The 27,267-nt window shown below is 50.0% G+C and overlaps 1 protein-coding gene across 2 annotated transcripts in view; it reads left to right on the plus strand.

Annotated features, from left to right (window-relative positions):
- Positions 1–970: 970 nt before the first annotated feature.
- Positions 971–27,267, plus strand: part of EPHB1 (EPH receptor B1) — a 471,107-nt gene continuing 444,810 nt past the window's right edge. Inside the window, exons 1-2 of one of the 2 annotated variants that reach the window (XM_072726912.1) lie at positions 971–1,045; positions 1,545–1,655. The gene's annotated coding sequence lies outside the window, so the exon portion shown is untranslated. Of the gene's footprint in view, positions 1,247–1,544; positions 1,656–27,267 lie in introns of both variants that reach the window. The other variant, XM_072726913.1, reaches the window with a different exon arrangement.

Genomic DNA, 27,267 nt, shown 5'->3' on the forward strand with positions numbered 1-27,267 from the left:
TTCTCTGCCTCAGGCCTTCCCAGAAGCTTCAGAAACCCACACATCTGCAGACGAGAGCACCTCTGAAGTATAGCCTGGAGGAGGGAGTGGGAAGTTAACAGGCATGTCAGTTGTTAACCAATGGGAGATGGGAGGTCCGCCTCTTGTCCTTTGTTTTTTTTTTTTTTTAAGATTTTATTTATTCATTCACAACAGAGAGAGACAGAGAGAGACAGAGAGAGAGAGAGAGAGAATGAGAGTGAAGCAGAGACACAGGCAGAGGGAGAAGCAGGCTCCATGCAGGGAGCCGGACGTGGGACTCAATCCCAGGACTCCAGGATCACTCCCTGGGTGGAAGGCAGGCACTAAACTGCTGAGCCACCCAGGCATCCCCTCCTGTCCTTTGGATGGACAGTCTTGGGGGGGGGCATTCTGCATGCTTCTCATCTCAGGGGTTCCAGCAGGATGGAGGCCTGATTACCTGCAGCGAGAGTTGTATTGGTGTTCCCTCTCTCCTGACTTGCTCTCCCCAGATCTTTTCTCCCAGTCTCTGGACTAACTTCCTGAATAAATTGCCCACATCCAAATCCTTGCCTCAGGATCTGCTTCCAGAGTGGACTCCAATTAAGACATACACTTATCTAAACTTCTATAGTTCCATTTTGCAGATGAGAATATTGAGTCATGGAGCTTTTCCTGAGGTCGCGGGACTAGAAAGTGACAGATTCAGTGTACAAACACAGGTGATTGGATTTCAACTCCCTACTTCTTTCCGTGTACTCTGGATGTCCCCAGAAGCCAGGTTAATAAGAGCATTGGTCTGGAAGAGCTGCAGGAAGCTTGTTTTGCATCCTCTGGGGGCCCAGCAACATCTCTGTAGTAATAGTGAACCCAGTAGTAAAGTGAAACAACTGTGCCTGTGTGGCAGTATGTGTCCAGGGAAGTTGTGACAGCCTAGGGAGCAGTGCTTGAGGCGTGGCTTTGAATCAGCGGCCATATACATGCAGGGTGCTGGTGTTCAACAGTGCAAACTCGTGGCCGTGCCCTCAAAGAGCTCACAGTCCAGGTAGGCAGCGAGAGAGGGAGAGGCTGCTTTAAGTAGTAGGGTTGTAGGCTAGGCAAGGCTGCAGGGGGGCACCCAGAAAAGGAGTGGCCAGTGTGCCCTGAGAGGAGAAAAAAGGACACCCCAGCCTGGGGGAACAGGGCACAGAGGCCTCCAACGGCCCTTGTCCAAGGAGTCCTTGCTAGGTGGAGAAGTCGATGCAAGGTGTGCTGGGGGTGGGGATGGCAGTAAGGGTTGGGGAGGAGGAGACAGGATTCAGAAGATAGGCAGGGAGTCGGTCCCAGAGGTTCTGGGTGTCATGCCAAGGAATCTGGGCCTGGCAGTGGGAACCACTGAAGCTTTTAAGTAGGTCAGTGGTTTTCAACTTCAGCAGTATCACAAACACTTGGAGAGCTTGTTAAAACACAAATTGTTGGACCCTGCCCTGAGAGTTGCTGAATCAATAGGCCTGAGATGTGGTCCTGCAAATTTTTTTATTTATTTTTTATTTTTTTTTAACCAGTTCCCAGGGGATGCCAATGCTGGTGGTCCAGATCCACACTGTGAAGTAGGCAGGTGAAGTGCTCAGATGTTCACCGGGATGGCCTGCAGAGGGATAAGCTGGAACAGAGAGGTAGGTGGGTCAGAAGGCTGCTGGCTGCTGCCAGTGATTCAGGGATGGGCTGGAAGGGCCCAAAGCAGTTGTGTAGAGATGGGGAGAGGGGGATGGGAGGGAGAAATGGACAATCAACAGGACTGCAGTCATTTGGAGAAAAAAATAATATAAAAATCTAAGTGGGTCTTATCATCATCTCAAAATCTCCAGAAGGGGAGTCTGTGAGTCCAACCTGGGGAATTGTAGGGAGAAGCCAACAGACCCTCCTCCCTCGCTTTTGTTCCTTCTACCTCCTTCCCCTCAGAGTTAGAAGAGCAAGAGGAATTGTTCAGAGAAAGGAAAAATGCACAGGGAAGATAAAGTGGGATGATAACACAAAATAAGAGGTGAGCAGAAAATTGATCCCCTGCTGGAATCCAGAGGCCAGGAAACTGGGCAGCCAGAGGTAGAGTCAAGAGGACAGACAGACAGACCTGTCTGTCTAGCCCTGGGCCTTGCTGGTGGAGGGGTGGGTGGCCCGAGCTGCTAATGGGTCAAGGTACCCTGTGATAGGTCCAGTCTCCCAACAGTTAATTCAGCCTTTGCTACCAGCTTCTGCTGGATTGGTTTGGCTTTGGAGGGAGGAGCACTTGGAAGCAAGTGCCCCACGCAGCCAGATAACATCTTACCATCTCATCTGCTTTACCTGGGTTGCTCCTTTCCCCAGTGCTCTAGAGACCGAATCAGCATTAGCATCCCCTGGCCAACTGTCCCAGTGTGAGCCCTTCGGGACTCCTTCCAGAATGAGCATTCTTATCCAGACCAGCCCAGTCATTGACCATGGCTGAAGGCATGATGGGAAGGGGCCTCCAGCTGCATTTTGGCCCGCTGCTCCGGCCAGAGCCCTTCACTCCCTGCTATGAAATGTCCTGGCCCTTTGGGCACCTTCTGGAGGAGCAGCCCCACAGAGCGCAGCCTCCCTGCTCCTGACCCCGGGAACTTCCAGAGCAGGACCAGCCCCAGCAGTCCTGGGACCAGAGCAGCAGGATTCCCCTGATTTTCTCTCTCAGCAGCTCATGGGATGGGGTGGAGTTGCCTTCTGCTTTGAGGCTCAAATAGCTTCAAGGCTGCTCAGGGTGCCTGGGCTGCTGAGGCCAGGCCTGAATGCTGGTGCCTGCGTCCCACCCTCTGTCCCAGGGGCACCAGTCCTACACTGACAAGACAACAGCCTCCCCATGGGGGCAGATGTGGGAAGGCCAGCTCATCTGAGGAGGGTTGTAGAAGAGAAAGAGGCTTTCTGTCAGCCAGTTCCCGATCCTTTGGCTCTATCTTCCCTATTGAGTGTTCACACTGCTAGCCTTTCTCACCTGGAAGTGCTGGCATTCCTATTCTCATAACAGAAAAGGGTCTATGTTCAACGTCAACAGATTCTCCAGGGAAAACCTTGCAGGTTCCTTTAAAAATGAGGTGAAATTCACATAATATAAAATTAACCATTTAAAAGGGAAAAATTCAGGGATCCCTGGGTGGCGCAGCGGTTTAGCGCCTGCCTTTGGCCCAGGGCGCGATCCTGGAGACCCGAGATCAAATCCCACATCAGGCTCCCGGTGCATGGAGCCTGCTTCTCCCTCTGCCTATGTCTCTGACTCTCTCTCTCTCTCTCTCAATGTGTGACTATCATAAATAAATAAAAAAAATTAAAAAAAAATAAAAGGGAAAAATTCAGTGGCATTTAGTACACTCATAATGTTGTGCAACCACAACCGCTGTCTGGTTTCAGAATGTTTCCACCACTCCAAAAGAAAACCCTGAACCCATTAAGCAGTTACTTCTCATTTCCCCTCCTCTCCAACCCCTGGCAACCACCAATGTGCTTTCTATCACTGTGGATTTGCCTACTCTGGACATTTCACGTAAATGGCAGCATATAATGTGTAACCTTCTGTGTCTGGCTTCTTTCCCTTAGCAGAATTTCCAGGCTCTTCCACGTGGTAGCATGTGCTAGTACTCCATTCCTTGCTGTGGCTGACTAGTACTCCATTGCATAGATACACCCCATTTCATTTATCCAATCATCCATTGAGGAACATTTGGGTTGTTACCACCTTCTGACTATCATGAATAGTACTGCTAAAAATATTTGTGTACAAACATTTGTTTGAGTATCCATTTGCAACTATTTTGGGTGTTAACCTATGAGGTGGAATGGCATATATGGGAATGGGTTATACGAGAATTCCATGCTTGTATTTTTATCTTTAACTTTTAGTTCAGGAGTTTTCATGCCTCAGCCTAACCCTGCTAGAATTTCCAGGACACCATTACTAGTGAAGATGGTGCCTGGGTTGTAGCTCAGGCAACTGGACCAGTGGGTGAATGGTGGTGTCGTCACTACAGGAGTGCAGTAGGACATGGGCGATGTTCCATTGGGATGTTAGATTTGCAGTGCCTGTTGGATGCCCACAGGGACTGGCCTGTGGGGAGGGATGGTTGTGCTCACCTGCAACCATAGGAAAGAGTGTGAGCTGGACACTGATGTGGGTCTCAGTAATGGCTCAGGCCATCATACACGTCTTCACTCGCTAAGCACTGACCATTTCCTCAGGTACCATTGCAAGCACTTTCCACTACTTAACCATCCCAACACCCCTTTGAAAAATCTTCATTTTCCATATAAGGGCAAAAGTGCTGGCTGTCTCAGCCCTTCCCATATCCTACAAGCACTGAGCTCATCGACTTTATGGTTGCTTTGTTTCTGGCTGCTCTCCTAGAAGACTGAGCTCCTTGAGTGCAGGGACGGTCTTTCCTCTCTGCCCCCCTGGGCCTGGCTTGGGGGCTGGTGGTCTTGTGCAATGGGTCCTGGGGGTGAATGGGTTTCCTAAGTTAGGGCTTCAGAGTGGGAAGAAGAGCGGGCTGGAGGGGCACCGGGGGAGCCCTGACATTTATGGGCAAGTGGAAAAAGAGTAATCAGTAAAAGAGACCAAGAAACACGCTCAGCAAGGGAGATGGGAACCAGAGAAACCACAAGGGGACATAGTTTAAGGTCAGTCAGAGCAGAGGCCATACCAGATGTTGCAGGATTTTGTCTCATCTGGTTGAAGAATGAATCTCGTGGACACAAAAGGGTGAAGTGAACTGAAAGTTTATTATGTGTTGGGCAGCCCGGGTGGCTCAGCGCTTTAGCGCCTCCTTCGGCCCAGGGCGTGATCCTGGAGACCTGGGATCGAGTCCCACGTCGGGCTCCCTACATGGAGCCTGCTTCTCCCTCTGCCTCTGTCTCTCCCTCTGTGTCTCTCATGAATAAAAAAATAAAATAAAATAAAAAAGAAAGTTTATTACATGAAGGTGAGAAGGAAAGAAAAGAAAAAAGCTCTCTAGAGTGAGAGGGGTCCCGAATGGTTCGCCATTGGGGACTTTTACGGTCAATCTTTTATAGAAAACTGACCAAGGAACTTAGATCTTCTTGAGGTCACCACTTAGCACCATGTTTATGTCTCCTTGAAGCTGGGTCACTTTCAGTGGTCAGTTTGTAACTATCATGAAACTCTCTTGCCTATAACATTTAAGACAAACAAGGTGGGTCTCTCGGGGTTCCCTTCCCTCTGGTTGTGCATGCCTCAGCGTTTCCCCACCGCTGGGATTCCTGTGGGCCTGGTCACGCAGCCCCCACCTATCTGTCCCTACCTAGCCCCACGCGGCCCTCACTCAGTGTGACCATCACTGCAACGAGCCCGGTGCCGGAGGAAAACAGTCCAGTGGACGTGAGCATGCGACACGACCCCTGTACCCCGGTTCTCCCATCAGGGAGCCGAAGCCACTGTACCCTCCTATCTCCCCCCTCCACCCACCCCATTCCACAGTGGGGGCAGCGGCCAACTCCACTTCTGGGTGAATTACCAGAGGGATGGCAGATGATTAGGGACACGGCCAGCACGTTCACTTATCCCCCTTGGAAGGCATTAATTACAGTCCTAAAAAGAAGACAGAATTTCCAGGGTGCTCCCCCCCAGAGGAGGTGAGGCCAGGACAGGGAAGAGGCCTAGTGTCACAGGGCCAGGCATCACAGAGGAAAAAACACCTTCCGCAGGGAGGAAATTGCTCCAGGTCTCATTAAAGCCATTAAAATGCAGGGCTGACAAGCAAAAGTCCTAGGCGGTGGCCCGGGCCTCTGGGTTCGGAGCCCGTGGAAGCCCCCGCCCTCCTGCCCGTCCCGCCCGCCCGCGGTGACCGTCGCCGCCCGGGCTCGGAGTGGCTCTCGTGGCCAGAGGCCTGGCACCAACTTCGGGCCGGGGGAGGAAGGCGGGGTGGGGTGGGGTGTCCAGGCAGGAAGGGGGCCAGAGGTCACAGGCAGCGGGGACGCCGTGCTTCCATCCTCCGTTCCCGCCTCACGTGGGCCACTCGAGCCCACGGCCCGGACGCTGGTCCTTCTCTCTGTCCGGCCGTCTGTCAGTGGCTGGCTGGCTGGGCCGGCCTTCCAGGGCGCTCTCCCTACGTGGGCCGTTTCTGCTCATCCCCTTTGCATCTGTCACCGCTCTATTTACAGTGTCTCTTTCTCTATATTTATCCTGGCTCTTCCCCGCCTTGTGTCCCTGCAGTCAGCGCCCCCTCCCCGGGGACCTGCGGCTCGCTCCCGGGGCTTCGCAGCCCACCGGTGATCAGGGCCCCACTCCCGGCCTGGGACCGTCCCAGCTGCGGGCCCGGACTCTGCTGAGGACCCTCGTTGTCACCGATGGGTGCCCAGGCCACGCTCCATCACTCAGACAGGGAGCGAGTGCCCCCTGGTTTCCAGAGCCCCCCACTCCGCACAGCCACCCTGGGTGTCCGCGCACAGGGTCAGGCACAGACCCCAAACTAGGGCTCTGCAGGCCAGCTTCCCCCTCAGCTCCCATAATAAGCCCTGGAGGTAGGTGGTGGGGACACAGGCACTTTTACAAATGAGAAAGCAAAGGCTCAGAGAGGGGGACTAACTTACCTGAGGACACAGAGCTAGACAGCCACGGATTGCTCTTGGCCCGGGGACCCCCCACCCGAGCACCTTGCAGTACCGTCTCGGGGCACCGTATTGTGGGCCACAGACATAGGTAAGCCGCACACAGGTGTTGGTGCCTATATTGTATCTGTGAGGTTTCTATGCACGCACGTGTGGGGATTGTTTCTGGGTGTGCCTCTACGTGTATTTTAAGATCCGTTTCCTTTTTAGGGAGCCCCTTAGAACAATGTAAAACGCTCCTTCCAGTCTTTGCTGGAAATGTGATGAAACAGTGTCTCTGAGCCCAAAGGACTTGCCAGGCAAGGCCTCTGCCTCCCAGGCTGAAGCACGCTCCTGCTGGCCTTGGCATCCTACGCCATGCACACATGGGGCTGGGCCAGGCAGGGGGAGTTGTAGGTTGGCCTCAAGGAGTCCTTGTGTCTCAGGCTGTCTCGGGCTGAGCCTGTGACAGCCATAGGGGCCGTGCGGCTCATGCTCAGAGACCCTGGGCTGTCCTCTTTGTCTATCAGGAATCTACTCAGAAGGCCACAGTTTTTCCCCAGGGTTTTTGTGGATGACACAGCTCATCTGTCAACAGAAAGGCTGTCGCCAATGTGAGGAGGGTCTCCTCCTGCATCCTAGCCCCCTTCCCTTTATCAGGCAGTAGGTTACTTTCCCTTGTGCATTGGCCTGGGGCTGCCTGGGCTTATGACCACGCCCAAGGCCTCGGGCTGCCTTGCCTACAGATTTTCAAACTGTATCCTTGAGACTCAGCCTCTCCAAAAGGCACTTTAGTGAGGGCTCAAAGCCAGGAGTGGAGAGGGTGGGTAGTGATGGGATACTCAGAGGATGGGACTCTGTTTACCCTCTTCTGCCCAGGGCAGCCCTGATTTTGTGTGTTCTGCAATTGGGCTTTCTTCTAGGAGCTTGGCTAAGCCAGCACCCAGACTCAGGTCACATTTTTATTTGTTTTCTTAAAAAGGGCTCCAGGTCCTACCACATGACTCTTAGCTAGGGATAAGCAAGATTTCAGCCCCGCAAAGCCATCCCTCCTTCCCCTGTGGTTCTGAGAGAAGCAAATGTCTCGTGAGTGCTGGAAAGAACATTCAGGGCCACCTGGGCAGCTCTGACATGCCTCTCAGATCTCAGCAGCACCCTGGGCTCCCTCTTCACCACGGAAGAGGCCAGGACATCTGGGGCTTCTTGGGTAAACTGAGTATGAGGGCAGCTTGTTCTGACCTCAGACCGGAGGGTGCTGGGCCATGTGGCTCCCAAGAGCTGGTTTATGGGGGACCCAGAATGCACTACAGTGGAGGGGATGCCTCACCCTCCACTCTGTGGGAACTCCTTCCAGAGCCCTGAGCCCTGGAGGCCCTGGGAGCTCCCACCCTGTCCAGAGCTGCCCTCTAGTGGAGAGTGCTCAAATGGCGACTGAGCCCTCACCTCAACTTCCGGAGGGCATCTCCAGGGGGCTCCCCTGGAGACAGGGAGTGGGGTCCACCACCCTGCAGGCACAGAGCAAATTGGCTTAAGAGCCGTCACAGAGCTACTCTAAGGCTGATTGGCCTCTAAGTGGGGAGAGAGATCACGCTCTCCTTCAGTCTCCTGTGCCCGCTGCCTGGGGCTAGGGTCTCTCCACATGGCACAGCTTCTCCCAGACATGCTCAAGGTACTTCTTCTGAGGCTGTGACCAAATATCAGCTTCCTTCCCCCCCCCCTCCCTTTTTCAGCTTGCCTCCCTTTGGGGAGAAGATCCCGGAGAGGCACCTCAGCTTTGGTAACCCCCTACTGCCCACAGCTGGGGTACTGCTGCTAAGGAGTTGAACCCTCACCTGGCTCTCTGAGTGTCTGATGCTAGAAAGAGCTGTGAGAACTGCAATGGGGGCTTCACATGCCCCTAAATGTGAAGTCCCATAAACAGTTGTTAATGCAACAACACAAAGTGCTATTCACACTTGGCCTCTGAGTGATGGTGCAGGAAGAGTGGCCCCTGGTTTGGAGAAAGGCTTGCACCTGTGGTCCCTGGCTGGGCCAAGCCCCGTACAGGGGGCAGGAGGAGCTTGTGGTCCTGCTGGGAAGCTGGAATCGGTGGGGTGGCAGGCAGAGATGGACAGAGGAGCTCCTGATGGTCACTGAGCCCTTTGTGCTGGGGCATTTGCCCAGCAGAGGGGAAAGTCTCCACTCAGCACTCCAAAGAGTATTTTGAATGTTCCTGGTCTGGATGGATTTCTTCATTCTAGCTTTCCTGAATTCAGGTTAAAATCAGAGGAGAAGAGGGCCCATGCCTCTGTGTACTAAGCATTCCCAAAGGGATGGTCCATGGACAGCGGGGAAATCCTCCTCCTAGCACTGACCACTCTGCAAAGTGTCAGGGAGGCCCCTAGATAGTAAAGAAGAAGATCTTTATCAAGAGTCTGGTGTGGGAAGTCAAATCCTACCTTGTGCAGGGATGGAGGGCTGCAATGTTTGGTACATTTCAAGGACCAGTATGATGTGGGGTCTGGAAACCAGTCCTATTCTGACAGTTGAAGTTCCAGCTAAACCTGGAAAAAAAGGAGACACACACGGGATAGGGAGCAACAGTCACATCTGAAGACTTGTCCTGCACCCTGTCCTTCCAGTTCCAGGAGGACTGGTAGGAGAAACTTCCATATGGGCCCAGAGGGCACTCAACAGCAGAGAGACTCTTATAGCAATATCTGGGTCTCTGAGTAGAACTGGAGTTGGGACCCTGTGGACCTCAGGGTCTGTCTAGCTCCCAGGTTCTGAGCCTCTGAACATAGGCCATCTCTTCCCATGGAGACATCAAGCAGGCAGATACCTTTCCTTTTGCGACTTTTGCATGGAGTCTTGGCTGCTTACCCTCAGCTGGTGATGACTCTGGGACCAGAAGGACCTGCAGGATGCAGCACGTGTCACCTTTAGGCCAAGACTGGCCACCCAGGGAGCACGTTACTACACAGGACAGAATCCTGATTTTGCCAAGGAGCACAACGAGACTGGATAATGAGCGGTGAGCAGTGGTGTTTGCCAGAGTCCAAGCTCTTCTAGTCCACACCCTCACTTCTCAGATAAGCTCACTGAGATGCACAGAGTTCCATAGCTGGTGCTGGACTTGGTTCTAGAACTCAGAACTCTGTACACCCACCACAAGGTTGTTTTATCAGCACTTCAATGATATTTATTAAATATGCACAGGATTTGGTGATAGCAGAATATTAAGGGCAGTTATAGGAAGAGGAATCAAGAATTATTCCAAAATTTGGGGTCCTCAAGAGAGGAAGAATGTGGGCACCTGGGTGGCTCGGTGGTTGAGCGTCTGCTTTTGGCTCAGGTCGTGATCCCGGGGTCCTGGGGATGCTGTTTCCCCCTCTGCCTGTGTCTCTGCCTCTCTGTCTGTATCTCTCATGAATAAATAAATAAATAAAATCTTTTTAAAAAGAGAGAGAGAGAGGAAGAATGTCCACAATTAGGGAAGAGATGAGTGATGAGCAAGTTTAAGTTGGATGCGTGCATGTGGGGAGACGGGATGGTAGGCACAGGAGGTGCCGCTAGGAGGGAGGGTGGCACCAGGATGGCAGAGAGTCCCTGGGACAAGGATGGGACCTTCCATGGTCACCTGTGTCAGCAGGGCCTAGAGGATCCCAGACTGGAGAGAGCAGAAAGGACTGGGGGTGCCTGTGGGAAGGGTGCGTCTGGGGGGAAGCTGAAGGCAGTCTGGGTGCTGAGGATGTGAAGGGGACCTACTGGCAGTGAAGGGAAGCGGAGCAGTGGATGGTCATATGGGAGTCGAAGATCAGGGAAGGGAAGGACCAGTTTGCAAGATTGATGGGACAACGATAGACGTGTAGGCTTTGGTGGAGGAGTCAGAGGAAAGGGGTTTGGGGGTGCAGAAGTGAGCAGATGGACTGAGCAGGGAGGGAAGGGGCAGAAGGGGCCCTGGCACCAGGTGAGAGGAGGGGTTGATGTGAGGGCTTCAGCCCTGCGCCCAGGTGAGGGGCTAGGAGAGCAGGGAGGTTGTGGGGGCCGGGGGCGGGGTGAACCTGTCCGTGAGTGTGCATGTGTCCCCATGTGTGACTCACCACCTGAGCCTACGCTGGGATGGGGGCCAGGGAGAGCATCCATCTCAGTGCTGTGTGTAGAGACGGAACAGCAAAAAACGTTTATGAGCACAACCTGTCTGTGCCAAAGTCACCCTTGATCGTAGCTGTTCTCGATTATCAACCCTTGATGGGCTGCTACTGGGGGTAAAGACGTGATCTGGGTGTTAGCTGGGCCTCCTTGAGAGCTGGGTGAGATGGGCCCCAGCCCACCCTTACTGCACCGTCCATGGGAGCCCAAAGGCTTCGCCGCATGTCTGCAGGTGTCTGGACCCGGGCTATTTGTACCCTTCTCTACCCTCGACACTGCTTATGTCACTGCTTGTGTGGTCTGACGACCACACAGAGTAAGCACCTCCTTGGAGCTCTCCAGAGAGCCCGGACACTGAAGGGCCCCTGAGGTCGGGTGTAGGGCAGGGCAAGGCAATGGCCCTGCACCTGCCCCTTCTCTCTACTGTATTCACTGTCTGCCCCTCATGGGAGCCTCACACCAGCCCTGCTGTATCTCTGACCCTCCCCAGCTTGTCTTCTCAACCCTCACTCTCTCCTCTTCCTCTTTCTCTCCCCTGCCTTTTAGAGTCTTCCCACGGAATGTACCCCCTACCTGAAGTCTTGGTTCCAACAGACATATTTCAAGAGATTCTTGCCAAAAGGAACGACAGCATCCATTAGAAGACTGCATTAAATCAATTTTTCACCACCCACTGATATTCACATTTCTGCTTAGCTTTATTTTAGGGAGCCCTTGAACTCTGCACTTGACTCTGATCCTGTCTATCATGTTCTCTACCACGCATAGGGCCTGATGACTCTCTGGGTAATATGATCACATGATTGTGACTCCCCAGAACACAGGAGACACTTCCTATGCAGAGGAAAGATCCTGGGCCAGGAGCAAAGAGCCAGGGCCGTACCCGTAGCTGCACCACTGACCATTGTAGCTCGGGGAGAGGGGAGCGGGTTTTGTCTCTCCCTGGGCCACTGTTTCCTCATCTATCAGGTGAGGCTGTGCCAGTCACCCTGATGGACTCTTTCAGCTGGAAGAGTCTGGCTGCAGGTTCCCAGCTGCTTGCCTCTCAGCAGCGCCCCCCACCTGGGCTCTGGCCCTACTTGTTCCAATGCAGCCACACTCTAGACCCTAGACATGGCCCTGCTGGGTGTGAATGCAGCTCCTTGAGCCAGCCTGGGACCACTCCCTGGGTACTATCTCCTTTCTTGCTCTTTGTCACCCAAACCACCATCTGCTCCATTCCCCTGATGTGTTATGCACACTCAAACCCAGGGCATATGTTGTTTTGTCATCCACTTCTCTGGGGACTCAGCTCTAGCTTTAGGGTCAGCTGGAGTTGCTTTAGGGTCCTTCTGGCCTACAGACCGTCCCTATGTGTACCTCCCCATGGGATGGGGTTCTCGTTATTAAGGAATAGGTCCATACTCTGTCCACTAATTCAGGTATCCAACAATTCCTTCTGTAATGGGTTGAATGGTAACCCCCAAAAAGTTATATCCAAGTCCTAACCCCCAGTACCTAGGAATGTGACCCTTTTTGGAAAAAGAGTCTTTGTAGATGTAATTACATTAAGGATCTTGAAGTGAGATCATCTTAGATTAACCATCTGGGCCCTAAATCCAAAGACAAGTGTCCCTATAAAAGGCAGAAGAGGAAAAGACACAGAGAGAAGGGGGAGGGGGAGGCCACATGAAGGTAGAGTCAGAGACTGGAATGATATGGCCACAAGCCATGGAATACCCAGAGCCACGAGAAGCTGGAAGAGGCAAGGAAACAGTTCCCCTAGAACTTATAGAAGGAATGTACCCTGCAGACACCTTCATTTGAGACTCTTGATCTCCAGAACCATGAGGTAGTAAATTAGTGTTATTTTAAGCCGCTAAGTTTGTGGTCATTTTTTATGGCAGTTTTAGGAAGAACGAGTCTCTGATCAAATGGGTCTGCCTTCCCCATTAGAAGAGCAGCCCTCTTTGCCCAGGGCCTGTGACTTCTGAGGATTCAGAGCCTCACCTTGTCAGCTCCTCCGTGTTTCTGCACGAACTGGGAACTGGCCCTGTACAGAGGACGTACTTTTGTCTCCAGCACCTCACCCAGTGGCTTTTCCTGGCAAGGAAAACCTCATTCCCCTCTTGTGCTGTCACATGAGACCATTCCGGTTCCAATAACAGGAAACAAATCCAAATGAACAGGAAACAGGCAGGATCTGACACTGACTTGTAACACCTGGATTTTAAAACGTGAAACCAGTAAAGCCTGACTCGTAGGACTGTGGTGTGGAAAGAACCCCTGGTTCAAGGGATGGCTACCATGGGAGGAAGGGAAACCAAGTCACTTTCCCAATGTTCAGACTTTTATATAGGGGGCTGGGCCTCTGGTACTGCTGTATAAGCATGAGAGCCTTTTAGGACAAGCAACCCTAAAGCAGGAAATACAGCTACAATTATTGCATGTGCTACTATTGATAACAATAAAGACAAAATCTGCAACGCAATAATAAGACTAACAAAGGTTTACAATGTGCCAGGAGCATTTAGAACATAACTTCTTTTTAAATCCCTTGTAGAGTACACATATGATTTTTTTTCTATTGAGATATAATTCACATATAACATTATGTTAGTTTCAGGTACACAATGTAATTATTCCATATTTGTATATATTGCAAAATGATTCCCCACAATAAGTCTGGTTAACATCGATGACCACACATAATTACAGATTTCTCTTTGGAAAAAGTGAAGGTGGCCAAAAGGAATAAACTTCCAGTTATAGAATAAATAAGTCCTGGGGGTGTAATGCATAGCATGGCAACTATAGTTAATAATACTGTGTTGTGTATTTGGAAGTTGCTAAGAGAGTAGACCTTAAAAGTTCCCATGCCAAGAAACGAAATTGTGGCATCTCCTTTTTCATCTTTGCAATAATCTACACAATGTTTGCCTTTATTGTTCCTGTTTTGCAGATAAAAAACTGGCACACAGAGAGGTTAAGCAATTGCTTAAAAGACAATTAGAGGGATCCCTGGGTGGTGCAGCGGTTTGGCGCCTGCCTTGGGCCCAGGGCGCGATCCTGGAGACCCGGGATCGAATCCCACATCGGGCTCCCAGTGCATGGAGTCTGCTTCTCCCTCTGCCTGTCTCTGCCTCTCTCTCTCTCTGTGTGTGACTATCATTAAAAAAAAAAAAAAAAAAAAAAGACAATTAGAATGCATGATGAGTCTGACTCTAGGGAATGCATTTTTTTTTTTTTGAAGATTTTATTTATTTATTCATGGGAGATACAGAGAGAAAGAGAGGCAGAGACACAGGCAGAGGGAGAAGCAGTCTCCTTGCAGGGAGCCCGTTGTGAGACTGGATCTGAGACTCCAGGACCATGCTCTGGGCTGAAGGCTGCGCTAACGCTGAGCCACCCGGGTTGCCCTAGGGAATGCATTCTTGAATCAAGTGTGAAAATATTCACCTGCACCATCACAGATCCCAGAGCACGTCCCTCTTCCTGGTGTCATTTTGGTGCCCAGAGCAGCAGACAGTAATCCTCACCTGCATTCTTCAGATGAGGAAACAGGTCAAGAGACTGGTCCAAGGAAAAGTCACCACCCTTGTTCCTGTTCAATGTCTGTCTGGTATATCTGTAGAGCAGGGGCCTGACCTAGGGTTAAGCGGGGGGTGGGGGTGGTAAATACAATCAGTGAAAGGGCTACCATCTATGTGCCTGCTGGGGATGGTGTTAATGCCCTATCATGGGCTCATTCAATTTTCCTAACAGTGCCTAGAGGTGGAGACCAGAGACGTTAAGAAGCTTGCTTGAGGTCACATAGTGAGTAGCCAAGCCAGAGCTAGAAATGCTTTGGGATCTGGGGTTGAGAGGAGCTAAGAATTTAATGCAAATAGCTTCCATATCCATACTTGGAGACTTAGAAGGGGCGATGTTTTCCTGGGGACTCTCTCTCTCTCTCTCTTTTTCTTTCTTTTCTTTTCTTTTCTTTTCTTTTCTTTTCTTTTCTTTTCTTTTCTTTTCTTTTCTTTTCTTTTCTTTCTTTCTTTCTTTCTTTCTTTCTTTCTTTCTTTCTTTCTTTCTTCTTTTTTTTTTTTACTACAAAGCTGTGGTCATCAAGATAGTGTGGTACTGGCACAAAAACAGACACATAGATCAATGGAACAGAATAGAGAACCCAGAAGTGGACCCTGAACTTTATGGTCAACTAATATTCGATAAAGGAGGAAAGACTATCCATTGGAAGAAAGACAGTCTCTTCAATAAATGGTGCTGGGAAAATTGGACATCCACTTGCAGAAGAATGAAACTAGACCACTCTCTTGCACCATACACAAAGATAAACTCAAAATGGATGAAAGATCTAAATGTGAGACAAGATTCCATCAAAATCCTAGAGGAGAACACAGGCAACACCCTTTTTGAACTCGGCCACAGTAACTTCTTGCAAGATACATCCACGAAGGCAAGAGAAACAAAAGCAAAAATGAACTATTGGGACTTCATCAAGATAAGAAGCTTCTCTCTTGGTTGTAAGGTGCTGCTGCAGGGTGACAGAGGCTCGCGCCTGCTTTGTGCCTCAGAACCCATGGCCCGCTTCCCCCGCAACCTCTCCGGCCAGGACCCCTCCCCGGATTTGGAGTCCTTTGTATTGACTACACTTGTGGCTCAAAAGAGTGTTGCTAAAAAAAAAGGCTGAGGGGTCTTTCTTACTCTTAAATGATAACCTTCTCACGCAAAAGAGCTTCAGCTTTGGGTGGGAGGAAGGACCAGAACCAGCCTCCGTTGTCACTGGGGTGATTGGTCTGCACATGCTGTCCTCTTCCGTGGAAATGTTCAGAAAGCCCCACCCCTGAGTCTGCAAGCCTCCCTTGGCTGACCACCAAGCTCTGCCCATTCGTTCTCCCAGGACGTCCCCCTAATTAAATCTCAGGGCTTTTAATTTTCATATGCATGAATATGGAACACGAGTGAGGCCGGGAGAGGACCGGGGTGGAAAGGCCTGCCGCAGCCGGAAGGGCAAGGTCAGGACTTGGACTCCCTCCAGGAGGCTCCCTTGGCAATGTGCAGCCTTCAGAGAGGATGGCTCTGAGGACGTGCTCCTGGATTCACCACAACGCTGAACCGAGGACCACTCATTTTGTCTGAAAGGGCAAGAGGGAGCCCGTGCGTTGGCAGAGAAGCTGTCAGCAAAGCCACTGCCTTCCACCCTGGGCAGCGAGGGAGCGACATGCTCAGGGCAGGGGCCTGGCCGCCACCAGGCCCGGTCCACCTGGCCCGTCAGGAGTGCTTCAGGAATGCTGGCTCTGAGGGAGGTGAACAGCTTGCTGAGATGTGCCTCTTCGTCTCCACCTTTTATTTTTCTTCTCTGTGTGATCCTAGGATGTGCCTGAGCCCCTCCCTTGTCCTCCTCCTTTATCCCTGAGGTAGACCACCTTCTGAGAGTTTCTCTTAAACCTGAAAAGGAAGCGAAACCCTGTAGGATCCTCTCTTGCCTACTCTTTATTGTTCCTATAGGAACAAAATCTTCCAGCGGTTTCCATCCTGAGATTTAACAGAGTTGTCACATTTTGTAGCTAGTTGGGCAGGATGAGAAGTGAGAAACCTTGATATCAACCCCTTGGTTATATAGTTCTGATGTGTGGGACCAGCAGACACATCAATGCCACTGTGGGGAAGGTCCTTGCCTGCCGGATGGTTAATACAGCCGTGAACGTAGGCCTAGCCCTACAGGCCCAGTCTCTAAACACGTTGGTGGGCCCAAAGGGAATCCGTCAGAGAGACCAAGACTGAGTGCGTGCCTTCCGACTTAGCTGCCATGAGGTGGGCATTACTGAGGGTGAGTTTCATATCATGAATGCAAATTTCTCCCCTCCACTGTGGAAATGTGCCATTCTCTGGGGGAGCTGGGCCCAGGTAACGTGGCTCTCTCATCCCCTATTTGGCACAAATACGCATGAGTGAGGTTGCTGGATGTTAGGGATTGAATTGTGTTCCCCCAAAATTCATGTTGAAGTTATGACCCCCAAGACCTCAAAATGTGGCCTTATTTGGAGATGGAGTAATTTTAGAAGTAGCCAAGCTAAAATGAAGGGTGGCTTCTAATTCCATATGACTGGCGTCCTTGTAAGGAGGGGCAATTTGCCCAGGAGGGAGATGGACAGACACAGGGAGAAGAGGGCATCCACAGCCATGGAGAGATCCTGTCCTCACAGCCCCCAGTGGTGTGTGAGACCTTGTCAACACCTTGATTTCAGAGATTGAGCTTTCAGAACTGGGAGACACTATGTTTCTGTTAATAAACCACCCAATTTATGGGCAAAGCGATCCAGGGAACTTCATCAGTCAAACCAAAACAGAATAAAAGTAAACAAAAAACACTTCTGGCTAAAATTTTAGGACTCAGTGAATAAGTGGGGATGAGAAGTTCCTCCTGAGGTTGGGGGGTGAGGGTGGGGCAGGTCCCAGAGACCTCACCAGGCAACTTGTAGGGCGATGTATTTATGACATTTCTAACTGTGAAGAAGGCAAAGGCAATTGGCCAGACCAAATTAAAGGGCAAGAACACCTCTATCGTTAATTTTTAAAAGTAATTTACAAGGCTCATTATAAACTGTGGCTTTTCTATAGTTCAGGGCAATGTTGGGGTGTTCCATTTTGTCTTCCTTTTATGAAACAGGAATCGGACAGGCCGGGACTCCATAACGAGAGGTGTGAGGTCAGTACCTCTAAGATTTATTAGGTGTCTATGAGAGATATTATGGCAGCTTGTTTAGTTCTAAAACAACCCTGCTTAGGAGATATTTTTATTTGTTTTGAGATAACCCTGAGAATCAGAGGGTCTAAGTCACTTGCTGAACTCACACGGTGAGCTGTGTTGGAGGGATATTTACATCAGATGCACATATTCTTTTCAGAACGACTGGTTTCTGCTGTGAATCAAGTGTCTCCACCAGATATCCGAGATGACCTTGGTGTTCCTCACCCTGACCTCTGGCCTAATTTAGCCTAAGTGATCATTTTAAATAAGGTCCCCTTCTTAGTGACCCAATGAATGCTTTTCTGGCTCCATGTGGCGAATCTGCTTTTGGTGGGGTTGGGGTGTTCCACTCCTCCCTGCTCATTTCTTGGGGTTAACACCACAAAGGTAGGGTAGTCCTCTGTCGAGGACTGCAGGTCCATGCCTCCTCTGTTTTCTTCTGGGGTCAGAAGGGCAGCCCAGGGCTAGCTTTGCTGACTGTGTAGAGTATGTTCTGCTGGCATGTGAAGAGTATCTGAGCATGAGCTGTGCAGGGATGGACCACTGAGCGGCGTTTGGTAGAACTCGAGCCTGCCACTAGTCATGGTCCACCAAGCAAGCCTATTTATTTCCATTTTGCTATTTATTTTCCATTTTTTTATTTTTATTTCTTATTTCCATTTTGCTTCAATGCCAAGTGGCATGAGTTTGCAGATGCCTCGTCTTTAGAGGAAAGCGAACACTTTCTGGTGGGACTTCAGAGACAAGCCCTGCACGTTCAGGTTGGGGTTCCTCTTTCCAAAGCCTTCCAGGGACACTGGTGTCTGCTGTCCCCTGGATCACAGCGCCTCGCCTATTTTACCCTGACTTCAAAGGAAGAGTATGTGACAGTCTTTGCCTCGTTGGACAGTACTAACCTGCTTCATTTGTCCCAGTCTGATTCTTTGGCATTCCTAACCCGTCTGTGGCCCCACCCCGAGCCTGGAGCCTCCTCATGGGCCCCAAGGTGCTGGTGGCCACTTGCATGTCATTTCTGCAGCTCTCACCTCTTCTGCCTATGATGCTTACTCCTCACGAGGGGGTGGCTTGCAGAATTTGGAAAGGCCTTGCTCCCCCAAACCCGCCAGTGAACAGAACACCTCCTCAACAGCACTGCTTCTTACTCCTGCCACAAAACTAACCTTCAGCTCACCTGGTTTCCTGGTTGTTGCTTTTTGATTCCATCTCCAAATTATTCACCTGACAGAGCCATCATCTTTCCTCCAAGCTTGGAAACTTGAGCGGGGACCAGAACCACCCAGAGATTTATTAGAACCAGATTGCTGGGCTCTACCCCAGTGCTTCTGACTCAGTGGGTTGGGGGTGGGGCCTGAGAATGTGCATTTCTGAGAGGTTCCCAGGCAATGTTGATGTTACTGGTGAGAATAAAACCTTGAGAACCACTGTGGTAGTGCAGGTGTAAGGTATTTAAAATCCTGTCTAATATGAATGTAGGCTAATATCTCCATAAGACAATGACGAAGTTCATGTTCATTCATTCATTCAACAAACACTTATTGAGCACCCATTGCTCACTAGCCAGCCTTTGGGGATGAAATAGTGACTGGGATGGATCTGACTCTGCCGTCACAGAGAATGAACCAGACCAGCTCTGATGATTCAGGACTCAGGGCTGTAGGAGGGAAAGTACAGGCTGCTCTTGAAGCTCAGAGCAGGAGGCCCAGCCCAGTCTGATGTGGGAGTAGCAAATAAGAGGGAGGAGAGTAGTCATGTAAGGCTTCCTGGGGGAAGTGACATCTATGCTGGATCTTCCAACAGAGATAGGAGTGAGATAGAGGAATTTGGAGAGGGGTTGTGTTCTAGGTAAAGGAGAGAGCATGTATAAAGATCTATGGAGAGTTATGGTATGGTATGACCTGGAAATTGGAAGAAGTTCAGTAGTAGTGGGGAAATTTCTGTGTATGAGAGCAGGACGGGGAGTTGGGAGAAAGGCTGGAGGCTGGCATTGGCCATGGTAACAAGGTGAAGCTAGGGCAGTGGCTCCCCAAGTAGTCCTCAGACCACCAGCAGCAGCAGCATCACTTGGGAACTTGTTGCAAATACAACTTCTCAAGCCCCTTCATAGACCTTTTGAGTCAGAAACTTTGGGGATGAGGTCCAGCCATTTCAGTTTTAAGCTGATGCTGCTCAAGTTTGAGAATTACTTGACTAGAGAAGCTGGAAGAGGCTGGGTAGGAGCTATGTAAGTTGTACTAGGGCATCTGGATTTGATCCTACCACAACCACATCACAGGACCATTTCTCAGAAAACACATTTATTGAGTAAGCAAACAAGTGAAGGAATTTAAACAAAATGGTAATGTGACCTACTTGCCTTTTCAAGAAATTGCTTTGGCCAGTGTGAAGGATGTCTTTAACATTTCTGTGCATAGTTTTGTTCTCAGGATTAGCTGTCTTTACGTTGAGGTAAGGTCTTGGAGTCATAGTCACAGAGGTCAGATGTTGAAAGTATTGGCTGAGCCTGACTCCCCATGACTTTTAAATATATTTATTAATATATACTAACAGTAGAATCAACTTGATCAACTTGTGTGGAAAGAAAGGGTATTCTGGTTCATGAAATGTTCTGGACAGCTGGGGTTGAATATACTCATACTGTAAAAGTACTTGAGATCAGGGTGCTAGATGCTCTCTCTCTCTCTCTCTCTCTCTCTATTAGGATCTACATCTTCCATGATTTTCTTCTCCTGACAACTCTGGGGAGGGTCAGAGATGCAGATATGAGCAGCCCTCTGGGAAGCAGCAGAGTGTCTGTGACTATAAGTCAAGTCTTGCTCTGTCTTTTCTTGTACCCAGTTCTGGTGCCTGCTTCCTGATTGGAAGCCCTTCCTCGGATTCTTGGGAGCCTGTCCCCTCCAGCATGAAGACTGTCCCAGCGTTCCTATAGAGCTGCCATCCTATCTGCCTGGACCTTTTGCCACCAGGGCAACCCTGCAAGGACTGCTCTGTCTGGTACTAGAAAGGGTCCTTCTTGCCTGCCTATGCACAGGATGGGCAGTGGAGGCTGAGTGGGCCTGGTTGGGGGCTATATCTTCTGTCACTCTTGGGCCAGCGATGTGGGCCTCTGTGCCTGAGTTCATGTCAGGCCAATTCAGACTCCTCCCTTGAGAATGCGGAACACACAAAGGATTGGGCCCTGAGCATAGCAGCTGGAGGAGCAGAGCCATAGTGCGGGGACAGTGAGGCTGTCATGGCCACAGGGCTTTGTGCAGTCTGAGTCATGTGGGGGCAGAAACCACATGGCAGGGAGGTGCTGGTCAGAGAGAAGATGCAGGAAGATGTCTCAGAGGCACCGAGGGAGAAACTTGTCCTCATGGTTTTCTAGCTCTCTGGCTGCTTGGACTTCCAGTTTTCCCACAATCCGCAGTTTCACTCCATGGCATCCAGCAAGAGGTTCTCCAACCCTATCCAGTAGCACGTTAACAAATTGGCTTGAGAGATCTCTGTTCTTTGTAGCTCTTCACCCCTCAGTGGTTGTCCCATCACTGGTTGTGTGCCTGGGGCTGATGGGTGCTCTGTGGGGCCTGCCCTGCTCCAGGGATGCCTATCCTACCCACAAAGATTGTGCTGTGCCCTGGGGACCAATCTGTTCTGCATCCCAGCTCTGCCTTTGGCTCCATCTTGCTGCCAGTGGCCCTATGGGCTCAACTGTGGGGAGAGGCTGGCTGTGGACATGTGCACACTGGTGTAACCTGGCCTTTTCAACCCCTGGGTGGAGAAAAAATGGGGTCTCAGATATCCAGGTGCCCAGCTATTGAATGGACATGCAACAACATATGGCTGACTTGTAATGCATGTGGTATTTTCCTCTTGGCCAAAGAGGAGGCTGAATGATGTTCCCCCTTCAACTAAAAGACTGCATCTGAAGGTTAACTTGATAGTTGCTTAAAACCAGGCCTGAGGGGTTTGGGGAAATGGAAGACACATGTTCTGGCCCTCCTGGCTCCACTCTTCAGTGCATGTCAAGATGGCAGGCTGGCGGGCCGGACTTCATGGGCATGTGATCTATGAAGTTCACATTTATTTTTAATAAATCTTAACAAGGGGCCCTGCAATGGGCCCTGGAGGTGAAGCAACACGGCCTGCAGACTGGGCCCTGTTCTCATTCTTTCCTGACCTGCACACTGATTATTCCACTGCAACTTCGGGTGTCCTCACCAGGTCTGAGTACTCTAAGTTCTTGCCAAAGACATTATTCTTGTTGCTTGTAAGACAACATCTTTGAGTGTCTATGCTTTGCCAGGCAGCATGCTAGTTCAGGGAGCTCTTCATCTAGGGGAGGAGATAGATGCATAACTGGATAATCAGCATTCAGGGGTGCCTCATCTGGCCTAGCCCTGGGGGGAGAAGATCCTTCTTGAAGGAGCAGACATTTGAGTTGAGTGTTGGGTGATTAACGATCCTCCAAAGACTAGGGGGAGAAGATACTCTAGGCAGAGTCATCCAGAGCAATGATCTAGAGATATGGGAAGTCACAATGTGCAGAGTAGCTTAGAACCCTGAGGCAGGACATAGTGTGAGGCCAGGAGTGATGAGGCTGCAGGAACCACCAGGGTCAGACCAGGGAGCCTTTTACATACTCCAGGAGCTTGGAATCTTTGGCATCAAATGGGGAGCCATGGGAGGATGAGCAACAGGAAGGAACGTGATCAGATATGCATGTTGGATAATCCTTCAGTGGCTGGGGTGTGGCCAATGGATGGAAGGACATGAGTCAGAAAGTTGCTTGTAACATGCTACCCCATTATTGAGGATTATCTCTAGCTAGTCAGACCCGAGTTTCCCAGGAACAAGGACTGTGTTTGTCCTGCTGCAGACTTTGCCTACGGATCTTCATTTTGCAAGCCTTGCTTCACGGTTACTGGAGCTCTAATTAAGGCAATGAAAGGCTTTAACAGTGACCAGAGAGGCCTTTTTCCTCTCTTCCTCTTCATGGTGCCAGAAGGCTCTGAGAACCCTTCTCTCTTCTCAGTTGGCATTGGCATCCCTTCCTAATTCTGTGAGGGAGCTGGGTGCTGGAAACCCTGGGATCCAACATGTCCAGGGACTGACTGCTTGCACGCATGACACTAGGAAAGAGTAGCTTCTCTGAGTCCTAGCTCATGGGGAAGCATGAAAACAGGTAGAGCCCTGGGGAAGGCACATGTCTAAGGATGCATCTCAAAACTCCTGCCCCCTGGTTATTCAGTCAAACACTAATCTTAGGTACTGCTGTGTGGGGACTTTTTTTTTTTTTTAAGGATTTTATTTATTTATTCATGAGAGACAGAGAGAGAGAGAGAGAGAGAGGCAGAGACACAGGCAGAGGGAGAAGCAGGCTCCATGCAGGGAGCCCGATGCGAGAATCGATCCCAGAACTCCAGGATCACGCCCTGGGCCGAAGGCAGGAGCTAAACCGCTGAGCCACAGGGATCCCTGTGTGGGGACTTTGAAGATGCATTCAGGTTGCCAGTCAGCTGGCTTTAAGGCAAGGTGCTTACCCTCGGCTGCCCAGATGGGCTCCATGTCTTCACATGAGCCCTTAAAAGCAGAGGAGGGTGCAGGAAGATTCCAGGCATGAGAAGGAATGATATGCTATTGCTGGCTCTGAGAAGGGCCACGTGCAAGGACCAGACTGGGTTCTGGGCACTAATTCGGAAGAGCCCAGGTAGAAAGCCAGCAAAGAAATGGGGACCTTGGGATCCCTGGGTGGCGCAGCGGTTTAGCGCCTGCCTTTGGCCCAGGGCACGATCCTGGAGACCCTGGATCGAATTCCACATCGGGCTCCCGGTGCATGGAGCCTGCTTCTCCCTCTGCCTATGTCTCTGCCTCTCTCTGTGTGTGTGACTATCATAAATAAATAAAAAAAATTAAAAAAAAAAAAAGAAATGGGGACCTTAGTCTTCTGAGTTCAAGTAACTGGATTCTGGTAACAACCTGACCGCACTTGGGAGAGATTCTTCCCCAGAGCCCCCAGCAGGGAGTACAGCTCCCTGTCCCTTTCTTATCTTACCCGAGGGCCCTGGCCTGACTGGAGGGCCTGCTTTGATAAGGAAGGAACAGAAGTCGGGCAGGAGTCTTGGGCTTATTCACAAAGTAGAATAGCTTTGGGTGGCTCTGTGGGAAGGGAGGCAAGGCTTCAGGTGGACCCTGGATACTGGTTCCTTTCTTTTCTTTCTTTTCTTTCCTTTCTTTTCTTTTCTTTCTTTCTTTCTTTCTTTCTTTCTTTCTTTCTTTCTTTCTTTCTTTCTTTCTTTCTTTCTTTCTTTCTTTCTTTCTTTCTTCTTCCTTCCTTCCTTCCTTCCTTCCTTCCTTCCTTCCTTCCTTTCTTTCTTTCTTTCTTTCTTTCTTTCTTTCTTTCTTTCTTTCTTTCTTTCTTTCTTTCTTTCTTTCTTGACTTTACCCATTCATGAGACACACGCAGAGAGAGACAGAGTCATAGGCAGTGGGAGAAGCAGGCTCCCCATGAGGAGCCTGATGTGGGACTCAATCCCAGGACCCCAGGATCATGCCCTGAGCCAAAGGCAGATGCTTAACCACTGAGCCACCTAGGCGCCCCCCCTACTATGGGTTTCTTGAGATGCAGGCACTAAGTACCTCAGCAGTTCTGAGTGTGGTTCTGGACCAGCAGGGTAAGCATCCCCTGGGAACTTTCAGAAAGCAATTTCTGGGTTCTGCCTCGGGACTGCTGAGTCAGGAAGTGTTGGGTGAAGGCAGAAGTCTGTGTTAGCAATCACCCTCCAGGTGATCCTGATGCTGGCAGTGTGTGAGGGCCACAAATGTAGCTCCAGGACGGCAGTCTCCGCCCTGGCCACGCATCAGGATCACCCGAGATGCTTTCAAGATTATAGCTGCCTAGACCCTACATGAAACCAATTTATTAAACATTTCTAGGGCACAGCCTGGACATTTGTAATTGTTAACAGTTCTGCCAATGACTGTAACGTACATGAGAGAGTTGTCACTCAGGTGCCTGGCACAATATTGAAGCTGAATAAATTTTTCCTGACTGGATGGATGGTTAATAATATACTCTGAAAAATCCTGATGTAAGTGATTCTCCACCAGAGGAGTAACCCCAAAGCTGGACCATACGGGGCCTCAGGGAGTTGTGGGGGACAGCGGGGGGTCAGCTTTTGGAAGAGTATGGCCAACTTGGGTCCTGGTGTCATCCTCCGAGCAGTCTTCTGACCTCTAATCTGCTCTGTGTTTACCCAAAAGAGGCAGAGATGAGATGTGGAGGTAGGAGAGCCTACATTTACCTCTGTTCCCTCTTAACATCATGTCTTCAGCCCTGGTTTGTGGAGTACAAATGGGTGTATTTCTGAGATATAGGTGAGATGTAATATGTCAGCTCCTCTATCGTGCCTTTGAGCTTCTTTCCTGTCATTTCACTGATGTGCAGGGCCAGCATGTCAAGGTTTCTCTTCTTCTCATGTGGAGGCTTTCTGCAGTAAGGTAAGCTGCCTCAAGTGTGTGATGGGTCCTTGTCTTTGTAGTCCAAATAGTCAGGCCTCTCTGGAGGGTGGATAACAGAGAGACCCAAACCACAGTTCTCAAATCTGGCTGCCCATTGGAGTCTCCTGAAGGGGCACCTGGGTGGCTCAGTGGTTGAACATCTGTCTTCAGCTCAGGGCGTGATCCTGGGATCAAGTCTTACATTGGGCTCCTCACAGGGAGCCTGCTTCTCCCTCTGCCTGCGTCTCTGCCTCTCTTTCTCTGTGTCTCTCATGAATAAATAAATAAAATCTTAAAAAAAAAGAAATCTGGAAAAACGAGTGACCATTCATACTACCAGTTTCCCTCTAGACCCATCCAGTCGGGAGATTCAATAGTGGAACTCAAAATCTTTTAAAATAGAATCCTCAGAGACTGATATCTCAGTGCATGGGAGTTTGGGGATCACTGCATCCTAACAAACTCTTTTCACAAAGTTATGCTCTTTTTCTAGAAAATGAAAATAGGTCTTAGAGTTGTTACATGTGAACTGGTTTTAGAAAAAAAGATTGCACATCAAAGCTGCATTACTTAGAGTGGAAATTAAAGAATTGCAAATACTTCAGAAGCATTACTATCCTTTCTACTCATCTTTCATTTCTTTTCCACTAACCTGATTCTATTCTCAGGACTTGGTGGTACTTCTCATCCTCATCTCTGATTTCAGAATTTAATTCTCTTCCCCCCGTGATTTTGGGGCGTTATGCTAGTTTGTCATCAAGCACCATTCAAGATGCTTCTACGTTTTCCCCTTCCAGATGCAATCACTGCTTAGGTGTAGCGAAGTGGATGGGAGGTGATGGAATTGATCTTTCTACCCACAGGGTCTTTGCCATTCTCCCTCTTAGCATCCACCTTCTTCTTATCAAATGGCAAAGGAAAACTATAAATAGTTAAATAATAGTGTTGTCACCCACTCTTGAAATCTCCTCTTGTGTCTGTTTTGTCTTACTGGTACATGGGCTAATTAGCTTCCAAGTCTTTCGAAGTTGTGTTGATACTAATTTGGAAAACAATGATAAGATCTACATACCAAACACTTTTCTCTCCATTCCCTTAGTAACCATCCCCAAACCTGATACAAAATTATCAATCCATGTTGGCCAGAAAGCAACTTTAGGAATATATTTGGACAGATGCTAACAAGGGGAGTCAACATCCTCACTTTGGTTCCTGGGCACTGAGGCTCACAGTGGGCTAAAGTTCTAAAGGCAGGAAAACCCAGCCTCCTGCTTCCACACCATTAACTCTACTAGATCCCCGAATCCAGCCAAGAGAACCTTCTCTGTCTTTCCTCCAGGCCGAATGGAGGTGGACTGCCTGAAGGGCTAGTGAAGAGCAATCCATGTCCACCTTCACCCTCACAAGGCACCGGATCCGGGAGACTTCATTTTCTAGTAGCTGTCCACGACACTTGAGGAATATCCAGAATTTTCTTAGTGGATATTCTTAAATCCATATGCATTCTGGATCCCTGACTTAGAGGGGAACAAGTTACAGGGCTGAGGGTTATTTGCAAGCATGCTGGTGAGATCGAGTTGCAGACATCTTTGTGTAGGAAAGTGGATCCAGCCATCCAAGGTGGGCGGGACAGAAGCAGACATAGGCACGCTGAGCAGAGGCATCCCGGCCAGGCCTGTCTGAAACATCAGTCTTGGCCGCCCCATTGCCTTCTCCCCTGCAGGCACTGTGGGCATTGTGCTGTTTCGGTGCCAGGAGAGGAGGTGGATGGGAGAAACCTGACCCTTTCATGCCAGACACCCGGTGCAGCTGATGCACGGCTGGATCCTCTTGCCAGACTTGGCTGGCCTCCCTCTCTGTTCGAGGCAGCATTAAGAAGATTGATTTCTGTTAGCTGGCCATAATGGGGGACTGTAATGGCTGTGAGGGAGACACTTGGCTTGTGGACACCTTGTACGGGTGCCAGTAGCTTTGAGGGAGACCACTTGACAGAGAGCCAAGCAAGGCTTCTCTTTAACTTCTCACTTTTCTGTTTTTTCTTCTCTCCTCTTCTCTTTCCCGCACTTCTCTCCTATCCTCCATTTGCTTCTCCCTTTCCACTCCCTATTATCTCCCTCATGGTTTGGAAATTTCCATTCAGAGCTGCTCTTGGCTTTGGATGCAGGGTGCTCTCTTGCCTAGGTTTTTCTCATCATACCCCTGCCAAGTGCACACATGGGTTCTCTGTAGCCCCACAATGGGGGGCTCTCACCTCTTCTCCATGACATTCCAAGATGGCCCTTGGGCTCATCTGCCAACTGCAAGCATTTCCTTGTGGAGTTGTTCCCAAGAGGGAGCAGAGA

The sequence above is a fragment of the Vulpes vulpes genome, chromosome 11 (assembly GCF_048418805.1).
Source record: "Vulpes vulpes isolate BD-2025 chromosome 11, VulVul3, whole genome shotgun sequence".
Classification (NCBI taxonomy): Eukaryota; Metazoa; Chordata; class Mammalia; order Carnivora; family Canidae; genus Vulpes; species Vulpes vulpes.